This window comes from Herpailurus yagouaroundi, unplaced genomic scaffold, assembly GCF_014898765.1.
Source record: "Herpailurus yagouaroundi ecotype Mexico unplaced genomic scaffold, PumYag 212, whole genome shotgun sequence".
NCBI classification, from domain to species: domain Eukaryota; kingdom Metazoa; phylum Chordata; class Mammalia; order Carnivora; family Felidae; genus Herpailurus; species Herpailurus yagouaroundi.
Genome location: NW_024412443.1, coordinates 412,513 through 424,444, shown reverse-complemented (window position 1 = coordinate 424,444; position 11,932 = coordinate 412,513). Strand labels below are relative to the sequence as shown.

At 43.4% G+C, this 11,932-nt stretch overlaps 5 non-coding genes across 5 annotated transcripts; 2 read left to right on the top strand and 3 right to left on the bottom strand.

Moving 5' to 3' along the window:
• Positions 1 to 308: 308 nt before the first annotated feature.
• TRNAA-UGC (transfer RNA alanine (anticodon UGC)) lies at positions 309 to 380 on the top strand. Its single transcript has one exon. It is a non-coding gene; the product is annotated as a tRNA-Ala (tRNA).
• A 449-nt stretch (positions 381 to 829) lies between these two features.
• Positions 830 to 902, top strand: TRNAK-CUU (transfer RNA lysine (anticodon CUU)). Its single transcript has one exon. It is a non-coding gene; the product is annotated as a tRNA-Lys (tRNA).
• A 6,545-nt stretch (positions 903 to 7,447) lies between these two features.
• TRNAV-AAC (transfer RNA valine (anticodon AAC)) lies at positions 7,448 to 7,520 on the bottom strand. Its single transcript has one exon. It is a non-coding gene; the product is annotated as a tRNA-Val (tRNA).
• A 3,384-nt stretch (positions 7,521 to 10,904) lies between these two features.
• On the bottom strand, positions 10,905 to 10,977 carry TRNAK-CUU (transfer RNA lysine (anticodon CUU)). The gene has a single exon. It is a non-coding gene; the product is annotated as a tRNA-Lys (tRNA).
• A 450-nt stretch (positions 10,978 to 11,427) lies between these two features.
• On the bottom strand, positions 11,428 to 11,500 carry TRNAV-CAC (transfer RNA valine (anticodon CAC)). The gene has a single exon. It is a non-coding gene; the product is annotated as a tRNA-Val (tRNA).
• Positions 11,501 to 11,932: the final 432 nt, after the last annotated feature.

Below are 11,932 nucleotides of genomic sequence, written 5' to 3'. Positions count from 1 at the left end.
ACTCCCTTTCTTTTTGTTTAACAAACGTAGCAGTCTGCACACTGTCTTCCTTTCTTCACTTTTTCGGATCACAGTTCATTTGGGGCATTGTGCCCAATGACTTCCCCCCTGCCTTCAGGTGTTTATTCCGGCCCGGTTCTTCCAGCGAACGTCCCCTCAGTGGGGACAGTGGAGGACTCGGAAACACAGCTCCAAGCGCTACGGTACCCGCTTTGCAGCATCTGGGCTATCTCGCTCCTCCATTTGCGCAGCCGCTCTCTGTGCTAGTATACAGTCAAGAGAGCATGTAGAGATTCCCTTGGCCAGGTGGGGATGTAGCTCAGTGGTAGAGCGCATGCTTTGCATGTATGAGGCCCCGGGTTCGATCCCCGGCATCTCCAGCGCGGGTTTGCGTGAAAGCCTCTTTTTCATTAAGTTTTGAAACTAGGCGTGTTTGCAAAGCCTGAGGGGCAAACTTCCTATCTTGGAGTTTGCACAGCTTGGAGGGGGCGACCGTGAGACCCACCTACTCGATTTCCCAGATACCACCTCTGAACTCCAGGTTAAAGTATCAGAGTGAGCATGCCAGCGCCATTAGAAAGAGTGCGTTTGCCGTCCTTCGCCCCCTGCACTTTCGGGGAATGGAAAAAGTCTAGGTCGCGGGCACACCAGAGTAAACAGAAAACAGACTTAGGTGGGAGGGGCAGTCAGGCATGATCTACAGGCTTTACGTTTCCCGGGCTAAGGAACCATTTGATTAGATCACAACCAAACCGACCTTTAAATTTGGAGCCACAAACAGCCTGAATAGTACCTTGAAGTAAGAATTGTTGAGACGCTTTTCCAGGCCGCCCGGCTAGCTCAGTCGGTAGAGCATGAGACTCTTAATCTCAGGGTCGTGGGTTCGAGCCCCACGTTGGGCGCGCGGTGTGTCATCTTTTCTTGTATTTCAATTGATGATAACCGGTTCACTACCTCTGTGTTCTGGGACAACAAAAACCTCATTCTGGAGATTTCCTGTGTGCAGCAGTCAATTGGCCTTTTTTTGTAGCTATACCTTTGTTCGTGGATTAATTTATGTTTTACCGCTAGCAAAGTGAATTTTACATAAGTATATGTTAATTATAATTTTTTAAAATAGTTAAAATATGCAAAATAAAATTTACCATTTCAATAGTTTTTACATGTACAGTTCTGTAGCTTTTCACACATTCACACTGTTGTGCAATCACCATCTATCCATCTCCAATCGCTTCTCCGCCTTTTGGCTAAGATCAAGTGTAGTATCCATCTCCAAACTTTCTCGTCTTCCCCAACTGCAACTCTATCCAGGAAATACTATCTCCATTCTCTCCTTCCTCCAGCCCCTGGCAACCACCATTCCACTATCTCTATGACTACTCTAGGGGCCTTATACATATATTTGTTCTTTTGTGACTGGCTTATTTCACTTAGCACAGTGTCTTCAGGGTTCATCCGTGTGTATCAAAATTTCTTTCTTGTTAAAGCTAACTAATATTCCATCATATGTTACATTATTTTTAACTGTTCATCTGTCTACAAACACTTGGTTAGTTTCCTTCCATTTTTTGGCTCTTGTGAATAATGAAGCTATTAGCATCGGTGTGCGAATACCTGTTTGAGTTCCTGCTTTCACTTCTGTTGGGGATATACCTAGAAGTGAAATTGCTTACCATATGGTGTTTATTTTTTTCTTTTTAATTTTAACTCCAGTATTATAACATATGGTATTCCTATGTTTAATAGTTTTGAAGAATCACTATACCATTTTCCACAGAAGTCCACAAAATAAGTTTTTAAATATCTTTTGAGTAGGTTACAAACTGTACTGTTCAAAAATTGAACCATATATAAAAATATTCAGTGAAAACTGTCATCTTCTCTCCTTAGGTAACAACTTTTGTTTCTTTGTATATATTCTTCCACAGTTACATATTTTTGATGCAAATATATTTCTGTTTTCCTCTATTTTATACAAAAAGATAATTACAACTCTTACATTTGGGGATCTTTCCATCTCAAGACATAGGAAACTTTCTAAATCTTTTTTTTTTTCAGCTGCATCATATTCCCCTGTAGATGAATCACAGTTTATTTAACAAATCACCTACTGATGGACATTTATGTTGTTTCTAACCTCTTATTATTATAATCAATTCTGCAGTTAATAAGGATACTGTGTTGTTATTTTGCACTTTTGCACTCATATCTGTGGGGCAAATTCCTAGAAGTGAGATTGCTAGGTCAAAGCTTAAATGTGATTGTAATTTTATAGATGTAGACAAATCACTGAACTGTGGATCTTACAGGCTGATATTCCTTCCTACCAGCCATGAATCAGATTGCCTGTTTCTCCACTACTTTGCTGGCAATGGACTGCTTTAACAAATCTAACATGACTCCACCCCCCTTAAAATTGCCAGGGTCCCTCACTGCCTGTCCTAGATAAGATGATACCCATTGCAGGGCCTACAGGGCATGGCCTGACAGGAAGAGAGACCCTCCTTTTGCCTCTCAGAGGAGCATACTCAAGCAAAAGATTCTGAAGATCACAGTGTCAATCCATTTATGGCTTCTAATCCAATTCTATAGGACAACATTATTTTTTTCTTTTTTAGGCCTGGTTCTGTGAAGACTATTATGTTTCCTTCATTTGCAGAGCCACGACATCTTTGGAAAGGCAAACTCGTTTATTTCTTACTCTGCAAATTTTCTCCCTTGGACAGGAAGAAACCAACCAAACACAAGAAATTAAATTTGTATGTGATTTTCTATTTGGTCTTGATATCACATGGGGCATGTATAAATTATTAGATCATGGGGGTGCCTGGGTGGCTCAATGGGTTAAGCTTCCAACTTCCGCTGAAGTCATGAGCTCACAGTTTATGGGTTCAGGCCCTGCCTTGGGTTCTGTGCTGACAGCTCAGAGCCTGAAGCCTGCTTCAGATTCTGCGTCTCCCACTCTCTTTGCCCTTCCCCTGCTCATGCTTTCTCTCTCTCTCTTCCAAAAATAAATTTAAAAAATATTATTTATTAGATCATGCATGAACTTGTGGTCTACAATAATAATTATATGTAATTTATATATAAAGTATTAATTCACCATAGACTTGAATATTTTTATCTAAAACCTCATTTGAAACAGAAAATTATCTCCAGGTTTAAAATATTTATGGCTATTTTCTAACTAGTCTAAAAATACTCCAGTGTCAGCTGTTTCTTTAACAGTCAGTGGTTTCCTTTTACTAGCTTGACAAAGTCATTCTCCTAGGGTCTGTGTAGAATCAGGAGAAATGGCTCAACGACCAACAAATACCCCCCTGTTATTTCAATGCTGTTTACATTATATCACATTTGTTAAGGGTACAAAGTCCCCTAAATAAAAGGCAGGTTTCAGTCACATACTGGTGTCCTGGGGAATGTGAATTTGGGGTAAGTAGGAAGACAAAATGTCAATCAGAGCAACCTAATTCTGGAGGACTGCATGCCAGAGGAAGAGTGACCAAATAGATGACCCAGAATGACCTGCTCCTCCATTCTGTGTCAGGACCAACTGGATTAAAATCACTGGATATTTTTGGCAACTGCTGTCATTTGAGATGTTTAATGTCTAAGGACTAGGGAGGCTTTAGAATATGGAAAAGAATACACACTTGTTCTGTGATTAATATTCAATGTATTACAGTTGTCAATGTTAAAGCCCAGTTTTTCTCAAGGTTTTAAATTCAACTTATAAGTATTGCTGTTTTTCTTATAAAGCTAGCAAATTTTGGAACAGGAAAATCACTAGGTCCTTGCACTCATTACTTCACTAGTGCCTTCATGAATTATGGTTATCGAAAGGCATCATCCCAAACATCTCAGCCATTGGTGATAGTTTCTCTTAGACGTTTCAGGTGACAGTTGTAGATGTACCTATCTGAACCCTCATTGAGTGTGGAGGAGAGGGAGGCACTGATTAGGTTACAGGTGCAGTGTAGAGCCAGTACCTGAACCTTGGTTGCTGCTGCCATCTCCCTGCTTCAACCACCAACTCACAGCATTTAGAAACCCCGGGTGTGTTGTCTATTTGCAAGCTTCTGAATGAAGCTATGTGTTTATTCATCTGTCCTTAAAAACTCCACATTGAGGTCCTACTGTATTTCTCATCAGCCTGGGAGTCCTCTAAGACTACAGATCTAGTGTCTTCCATACCTTTTTCTATCCACTTGTAAATAAATACAGCAGCTGATGTGGATGGAGTCATCAGAATGCAGAGCCAAGGAGTTATAGCTGTGGCTCCTTATCCTCCAAGTCCCTGGTCTTCCTTCACTCATTGAACCCACCAAGCACACTCCTACTTCAGAGACTTTTAATCCTCTGCCCATCTCCCAAAGGCTTCTTCCCAAGATCTTTGAAAGGCTGGCTCCTTTTTATCTTCCTGACTCAGCTTATTGTCACCTTTTTTTTTCTTTTTCTTTTTAAATTTAAATCCAAGTTAGTTAACATATAGTGTAATAATGATCTCAGGAATAGAATTTGGTGATTTATCACATATGACACCCAGTGCTCATTCCAGCAAGTGTCCTCCTTAATGCCCCTCAACTGTTTAGCCCATCCCCCCATCCAGCATCCCACCAGCAACCCTCAGTAGCCCATCTCTGTTTGCTTGTCACTCTATCAGATATCCTTCATTTTCTCACAGTCCTTATCATCCGCTGAGACAGAGACAGTGAGGTGGGAAGTGATGGAGGCAGAGATAAAACTGGAATTGTGGAATAGAGGAAAATGTTGAAGCTGGGTGATAGGTACTTGGGTTTCATAATATCATTAACTCTACTTTGAATTTCCTAATAAGTTTTTTAACAAATAAATGAAAAGGAAACATAATTACTTATGAGTGAGAGATTAAAATTTTAGGTAGATAATTTTGTAGAATAATGATATTGGGGCTTATTTGAAAAAATGTAAAGATCTAGCAAAGCGACAATTACATAGAACCCTGAGTGTTAACTCATGTCCTTTAAACTATTTCCCTGGGGTACTCAGAAGCGGGGGAGCCAGAAACCTTGAGCTCCATGCACTGTCCTGGCACCTAGATTTGGCCTTTTTCTTTCACTCTTCGCTGAAAAAAAAAAAAAAAAAAAAAAAAAAAAAAGGGAATCTCCCTAAATATTCTCCTGCGTCCTAAGGCAGGAAAAAATTACAGATGAATCCAAAGCATGAGTAGTTTTCAGGAAACAAGGATGCTCTCAAATGGTCAGGGCAATGCTGAACAGATAAAGGGGCCAATGTGAAGGGGCTCCCACTGACAAGCAGCTACAATTTAAGTATAAAAAAGAGAATAATAATTAGCATTAATTGAAACAAGATGAGCCTAGGAAAGCTTTTAAAACCATAATGACAAGTTAGCACTAAGTGTAATCCCAAGAAATATGACTCAAAGCAGACGGCTTCCTGCACAGCTTGTTGCCCAGCCCAGCTGGGTTTTTGGTGTTAATTGTGTTGCTTTGAATTTGTTTACTATCTCCACAAGGAACAGGAATGAAAGCTCATAGATAAGCTGCGGCACAAACCAAAATTCACCTGGTGAAGAGTAACTGAGTGATGGTGCTGGCCTCTCAGAGTTCTGGGGCCACCAAGAAGGTCAGTTTGGGGGGGCGTGCAGGAGACACTCTAACAGTGCAGAGCCTGGAGTGAGGAGCATGTACTGACTGACTTGCCTCAAATCAGTAAAACATGAAAAAAGAAAGAGAAAGAGGGAGAGAGAGACAGAGAGGAAGGAAGAAGAAAGGAAAGAAAGGGAGAAAGAGAGAAAGGAGGGAAGGAGGGAAGGAGGGAAGGAAGGAAGGAAGGAAGGAGGGAAGGAAGGCAGGCAGGAAGGCAGGAAGGCAGGAAGGCAGGAAGGCAGGAAGGAAACAAGGAAACAAGGAAACAAGCAAGCAAGCAATGGGGTCAGCAGGGGAAGGAGAAGCTTTCTCCCAGGTGTGATCCAGAATCCTTCACTCTTCACCCCTCTGGGTCTCTAAGTTCCATGGCTGGGCTGTAGCCTTTCTGGTTGGGTGAATGCATCTTTAAGTTCTGGGAAGTTATACAAATAAGTGTGAAAGAGCAATGATAAAGAAATGGGCAAGATAATTGATTTTTTTCTTATGCTATTTTTGGTTATGCTTTGTCTGCATTGTGTGAAGGTTTAAAGACAATTTGATTTACAACTTTGATGTTTTATTTGGCTTTCCAGTTTGACAGAAGTGCCGAGAAAGAAGTTGCTCGTCAAATGTTTAAATGTGCCCCCATCAGTTATGAAAGCGTGAACCCTATTTTCCAGGGCGTGAAAACAGACTGCGCTGCAGAGGTCCACAAAGTGTGCGTCTCTACGGACATCTGTCAAGCCTGGAACATTGGACTGGGGGCCCAGAGCACCTCTGGACTGCTTCTCTAAAGACTTTTCCCCTTGACCTCTAAAGCCTGTTTCCCAACACACGAGGCGTCTCACAGGATGGAGGCCGACGAGCTGCAAGTGAGGATCAGTGAAGAGGGCACCTTCTGGAGAGAGGGATGGTCCTTTTGACTGCTCTCCATCACTGAGGACACACTGTACAGTGGGAGGGATGCAGGGTACATACCATGTGGGTCTGCATGAGGGGGCGCGCGGGGAGCGAGAGGAAGGCACCACTTGGAGGAGCGGAGACGGTCCCACTCAGGACAGGTGGATGGGTAGGCCCCAAGCTGGAAGTGAAGCCAGTCGGTGTAGAATTGTTCGTGGTAGTGTCCATAGTGTGGATGGTGAGGCCATTGCCTTTGGTTCCACCTGGTCAATCACCAACGGTCCGCAGGTAGGACCAACGTTGGGTTCCTCTGCTGTGCTTACTTGAATTTCTCTACGTGCCTTGTTTTCCTCTTCTCCATCCTTTAGCTCCGACTTCTATTCCTCTACCTCACGATTCCTCACCTTACGTGATGTGTCTGTCCTCAGAGGCGTCACCTACAAACTGGGAACAACAATATTAAGTACCCTGCAGGATTGTTAGGTTCCTTTGAGGCAGACACCTAAAACAGGTCCAGACAAGAGCAACACAACGCATTGTAGGTGGTGTGGTCATTACCGCTGCAACGATCTTCCCTGTGAATACTTTCCCCTGGCCTGACTTCCACCATGCATTTCCAGCTCATTCTTTCTTGCACTTTTCAATATTTCATTTGTGGTTGCGTGACATTCCTTCCCTTTTCAGTCTTTTAACCGGACAGGATTTTAAGTTCTTTGAAGGAAATGTCTAAAGACATAGACCACCTTCTTTGTACCACAGATTTAGAGAGCTGGACTGTGTTGGTTTAAGTGAACTGGTCATGAATTGGAAAAGACAAGAGTACATGAAAAACGATTTATCCATACATATTTGCACATATATTCCAAGGGCAAAAGACCGACGTAAACAAATTCGCTTAAATCAAAAGCACATGCCCGCGATGTTTCCGCCCGGTTTCGAACCGGGGACCTTTCGCGTGTTAGGCGAACGTGATAACCACTACACTACGGAAACACACAGTAAGCCCTGCCTTCCTTAATCCTTCTAAGACGTATAGTCCTGCGTACTGCCCCGGTCTCTGCACGGGACCTGAGAGACCTCTTGGAACCCTTTTTTCCTAGTTTACCAAAGGCCCTCACTTCCCACCGTGGCCCTGGGTAATAGTACTGTCTCACTACCGAGCGCGCGCGACCCCTTAGTAGGTCCTGAAACCAGTCACATTCTGCAATTAAAACACCCCCCAGAACAGTAGTGAATAAAAGCAGTGGGCCTCTCTAGAAGTAGGGTAAATGTGGCTTCGGATGTTTGATACGAGATAATTGGCTCCATTTTGTCTCTTCTAGGGAGACAGTGGGAGGGTTTAAATTCTCACCCAATTTGTGCTGGATTGAGATTGAAGATTTAAAGGATTAAAGAAATGCTAAATGCATTCAAAGAATACGAGACTTGAATATATTTTGTTAAAATGTAAATATAAATAAGCCAAAAATAAAACTGGTTTTACCTTATGCTTTCAAAATAATTGTTTCCTCTAAGTTATGTAAAATTATCTATTAAAAATAAAGGGGAAATTGAAATTAATAAATATCAAACTTTAACTCAATGTTATTTAAATAAAGCTGAATATTTAATTAAATTTTGTAATGTAATGAAATATTTTACGTATTTCATAAAAATAAAACTAATCAATTCTATCATGGAACATCCAGAATTGGATGAGGCTTAATGCAGGTATATGTAGATCTATATACATACAAATGTAAGAGCAGTATAGATTATTTAATATTGCAAAACTTTTTTTTTTTTTTTTTTTTTTTTTTTTTTTTTTTTTGGTCACCTAAGCTGATTCCAGAAGACCTGCAGAGCCAGGAATTGGATTGGAGGCTGATTCCTACTGAATTGGGATCCTTGAGTTGTCTGCAACTGGTAAGCCCTTCTTCACCAGAGCACAAGGTGGAGGCCCTCTTGTCCAAGTCTGGCTCTAGGATCAAGGTCACCAGGGGCTTGCTGGTGGCCCAATCCATAGATGTTTTACCACCTTCCCATATTACAACATGTATGGAATTTGACTCTACCAATCTGTCCCTCCTTTTTTGCACATCTTAACTCCCTTGGCCTCTGTGGAAGCTTTGCTGCTAGCTTTACTCCTATTCTGACTCCTTGTTCATCTATCTACAGATGGCCATCTCCCTGGAGAGTCACATTGGCATTGACAGTTTGACCCAGCCTCTACCCCTATGTCTGTGGCTCCAGCAATGACCACTCTCCCCAAGCTTCAAATCCACAAGTCTTGGACATAACCTTTTAGACATCTCCCAATCTCTTCAAGACAGAACTCATTACTTCTCTCTCACCTCTCACCCCACTCCTCAGTGTCAGAAGGTGGAAAGTCAGTACAAGCATCCTCTAAACTGAGAAGACGGAAAAAAGGAAGCAAGCTACTCCATTATGGCTTTCACAGAGTTTTATTCAGAGTAACTTAACTGAAAGGGAGAGTGGGTGAGCACAGACCACCCAGGCCTTACCAGGCCATTCTCCATCCACATTCTCCACAGCTATACTCCTCCCAGTCCAGACCTTAATCCCTAGATTTTATGTTATGAGGGGCATTCCGGTCAGGCATACATTAACCTCCAGGGCACTGGAACACGTAGTGGGAGGGAAGTCATTGCCTGGCTTGAAGAGGATGGAGGGCCAAAAGTGGGTCAGTGTTGTCAGTACTCTTACACTCAGTCTCTGATCTCTGTTACTAAACCATCTAAAGCAGAAACCTGGGATCTCCCTCTCCTGTCCACATATAAACCATATGCCCCTAGCTCCTTTACCCTTCTCCCTTCTGGCTGCTGTCTTGCCACTGCCAGGTCAGCCACTTCCTTTCTAGACCATGGCTGTGTCCATCCAGTTCCTTCTGTCTAATGCAGTCTCATTCCCATCACACATCCTGCTTATCATTCCTAAAGGAATCCTTCTGGAATGTAAATCAGAGTGAATCCTACTGCCTCCATGGCCTCCATAGCCAAGGAGGAAAAAGACCAAAGATCCTAGTAGGGTTCCTTCTGTTTGCTGAATGTCTGAACTGATGAACACTTGACTCCTTTGTTCTAAGAGCAGCCTGCATCGCCTACCAGAGGGGATTCCAAACCAGGCCTGGCTGGAGGGGCAGCGGTGGAAAGGGTGGAGAGGAGAGAGAAGCAGAAATTGTAGCAAAAAGCTTGGAAGGGTGTGGCCCCAGCTTGTTGGGAGATGGACCAAGAAGCCTGCCACTTGGGCTTCCCTTTAATGAAAAGCCAGGATCTTTTTTAGGTATGTTTTCCTTTTCCAGTAAAGATTGTTAAAAAACAAAACAAAAACGTGAAACCACAATTTGCAAATGAATCCATATTTGTGCAAGAGAAAATGTCAAAGTTGAAACTCTTGGGACTCACAAGTTTATTTAGACCCATTAATTCCAAGATAAGACCACAGTAAAAGTAACTCTCCAGGAAGGCACGAGTGAGCTACGACTTACCAGCAAATCTACCTATTTTACAAACTTTGATCAATTCCTGTCCAGACTGCCCTTATAGGGTGTCATGTGAAACCCTCCCTAATTCCCATACACTTTGAGACCGAAGGAGATTCAATTCTTTGCTTAGCAAGTTTAGTAAACCAGCTTTACATGATCAAGACTTCTCCTATGGTCTGGCGTGTGAGGGAGACTTCTACATTCGGAAAACAGAAAATAGGCTGAATTTGCAGGACTAAAAAAAAAAAAAAACAAAAACATTTAACGTAACGGAATGAATTTCAATTGAAGTTAAGGAAGAACTTCATGATAAGACAAGTAAACTGAGGATGTTCATGTTAGAGTGTTCCAAAATAAAGGATATTTTTACATTCCTCTCTGTGTGGGGCAACATTTCACAAAAGATGGACCCTTAAAAAGAGAATTTGGGGGGTCTCAGATTACGAAGAGTACCTCTTTCCTGACGAAAACAAACAAAAAAACCGGCGGCGGCAAGAGCTCGAGAATGCCAGCTTTTAAGTCACTTAGTAAGGTGGTCGCCACTCTGGAGGCCCTTGGGTCTCCTCGCACAGAGAAGCCACGCCGTAACCCTCCCTCTCTGCGCAGCTCGCCCTGGACCAGACGCCTAATATGGTTGACCATGGACGAATTTCAGCAAGCAAAACGGTGTCCTGAGGAACACGTCCTGGGGCATTTGTCCGCTAGCAACCAGCACTCATTCACTCCCTTTTGGCCAGCAAGGGCCTATGGCTGGGGCATTCTTTTATTGGGCTACTGGTAACCACCCGTCCAGTTTCCGTCTGCTTGGCCAAGGATGCAGAGGAGGACCCGCTGTCGAACGGGAGGGAAACTCGATACCTGCATTGCGCCTTCTTCCTTTCAAAAGGAACCTGCGCCCAACGTGGGGCTCGAACCCACGACCCTGAGATTAAGAGTCTCATGCTCTACCGACTGAGCTAGCCGGGCACACACGCAAGTCTTACATTGTACCTCAGAAGACTGAAATCTACATGCAGGGATGAGGACACACTTTAAAAAGTAATTGCATAAGTATTATGGAGCACCTACTGTGTGCCTGATTGTCCTAGTGACTAGAGCCAGAGGATCCGAAGCCTAGCATCCCTGAACCTGGGAGAAGTGGCTGCGCGGGTTCCCGAGGGGGAAGAGCAAGAGAGCTGAGGTGCCAGATCTGAATTTACATTAGAGAATTTATGGAGGGCGTGCTGTGAGCTCTGTCCTGCTGGGGTCTGGCTTCACTGAGCGTCTACCAGAAACAGAAATAGACATACACGTGTCCTTCCCTCTGTGTGAGGGCAGTTCTTTCTCCTACGGAGGCAGAAGCAGCGTGGACGAGGAGGTAACCCTTTAAATGAAAGGGAGGCTAAAAACAAACAAGAAACACCAAAACTGAAATCCTGTTTCCGCCCGGTTTCGAACCGGGGACCTTTCGCGTGTGAGGCGAACGTGATAACCACTACACTACGGAAACCCACATCACTGGCGTTTGACTAACCTTACCTAGAAGCTACACTGGGGCGATTAAGGGGCTGAGAGAACCGAGACTTCCAAGTAAGTGACTGGCGTTTTCTGAGCTGCCGGCTGAACTGTGTTCAGGTCTCGTATCCACACTTCTTTTGGTGTGGCTTCCTACAGTTGTTCACCAACGAGAATTCGCGATTTTAGCGTTTCAGGCCACCCCTCCGAGGAAGCAGGCGTTCACTCCGAGTTTCCCTACTAGGTGGGAAGCGCCTCGAGAACAGGGTGAGTTCTGCGTGCGCAGCCCTGGCATTCCGCAGCGTTTCGCATTCACTGAGACTTCTGTACATGAATCACTGAGACTTCTGTACATGTACACTGAGACTCCTGTAACTCCCCCTCCAGTTTTTGTTTTCTTTTTAAAAATTCCTCAAGTATTATTTCA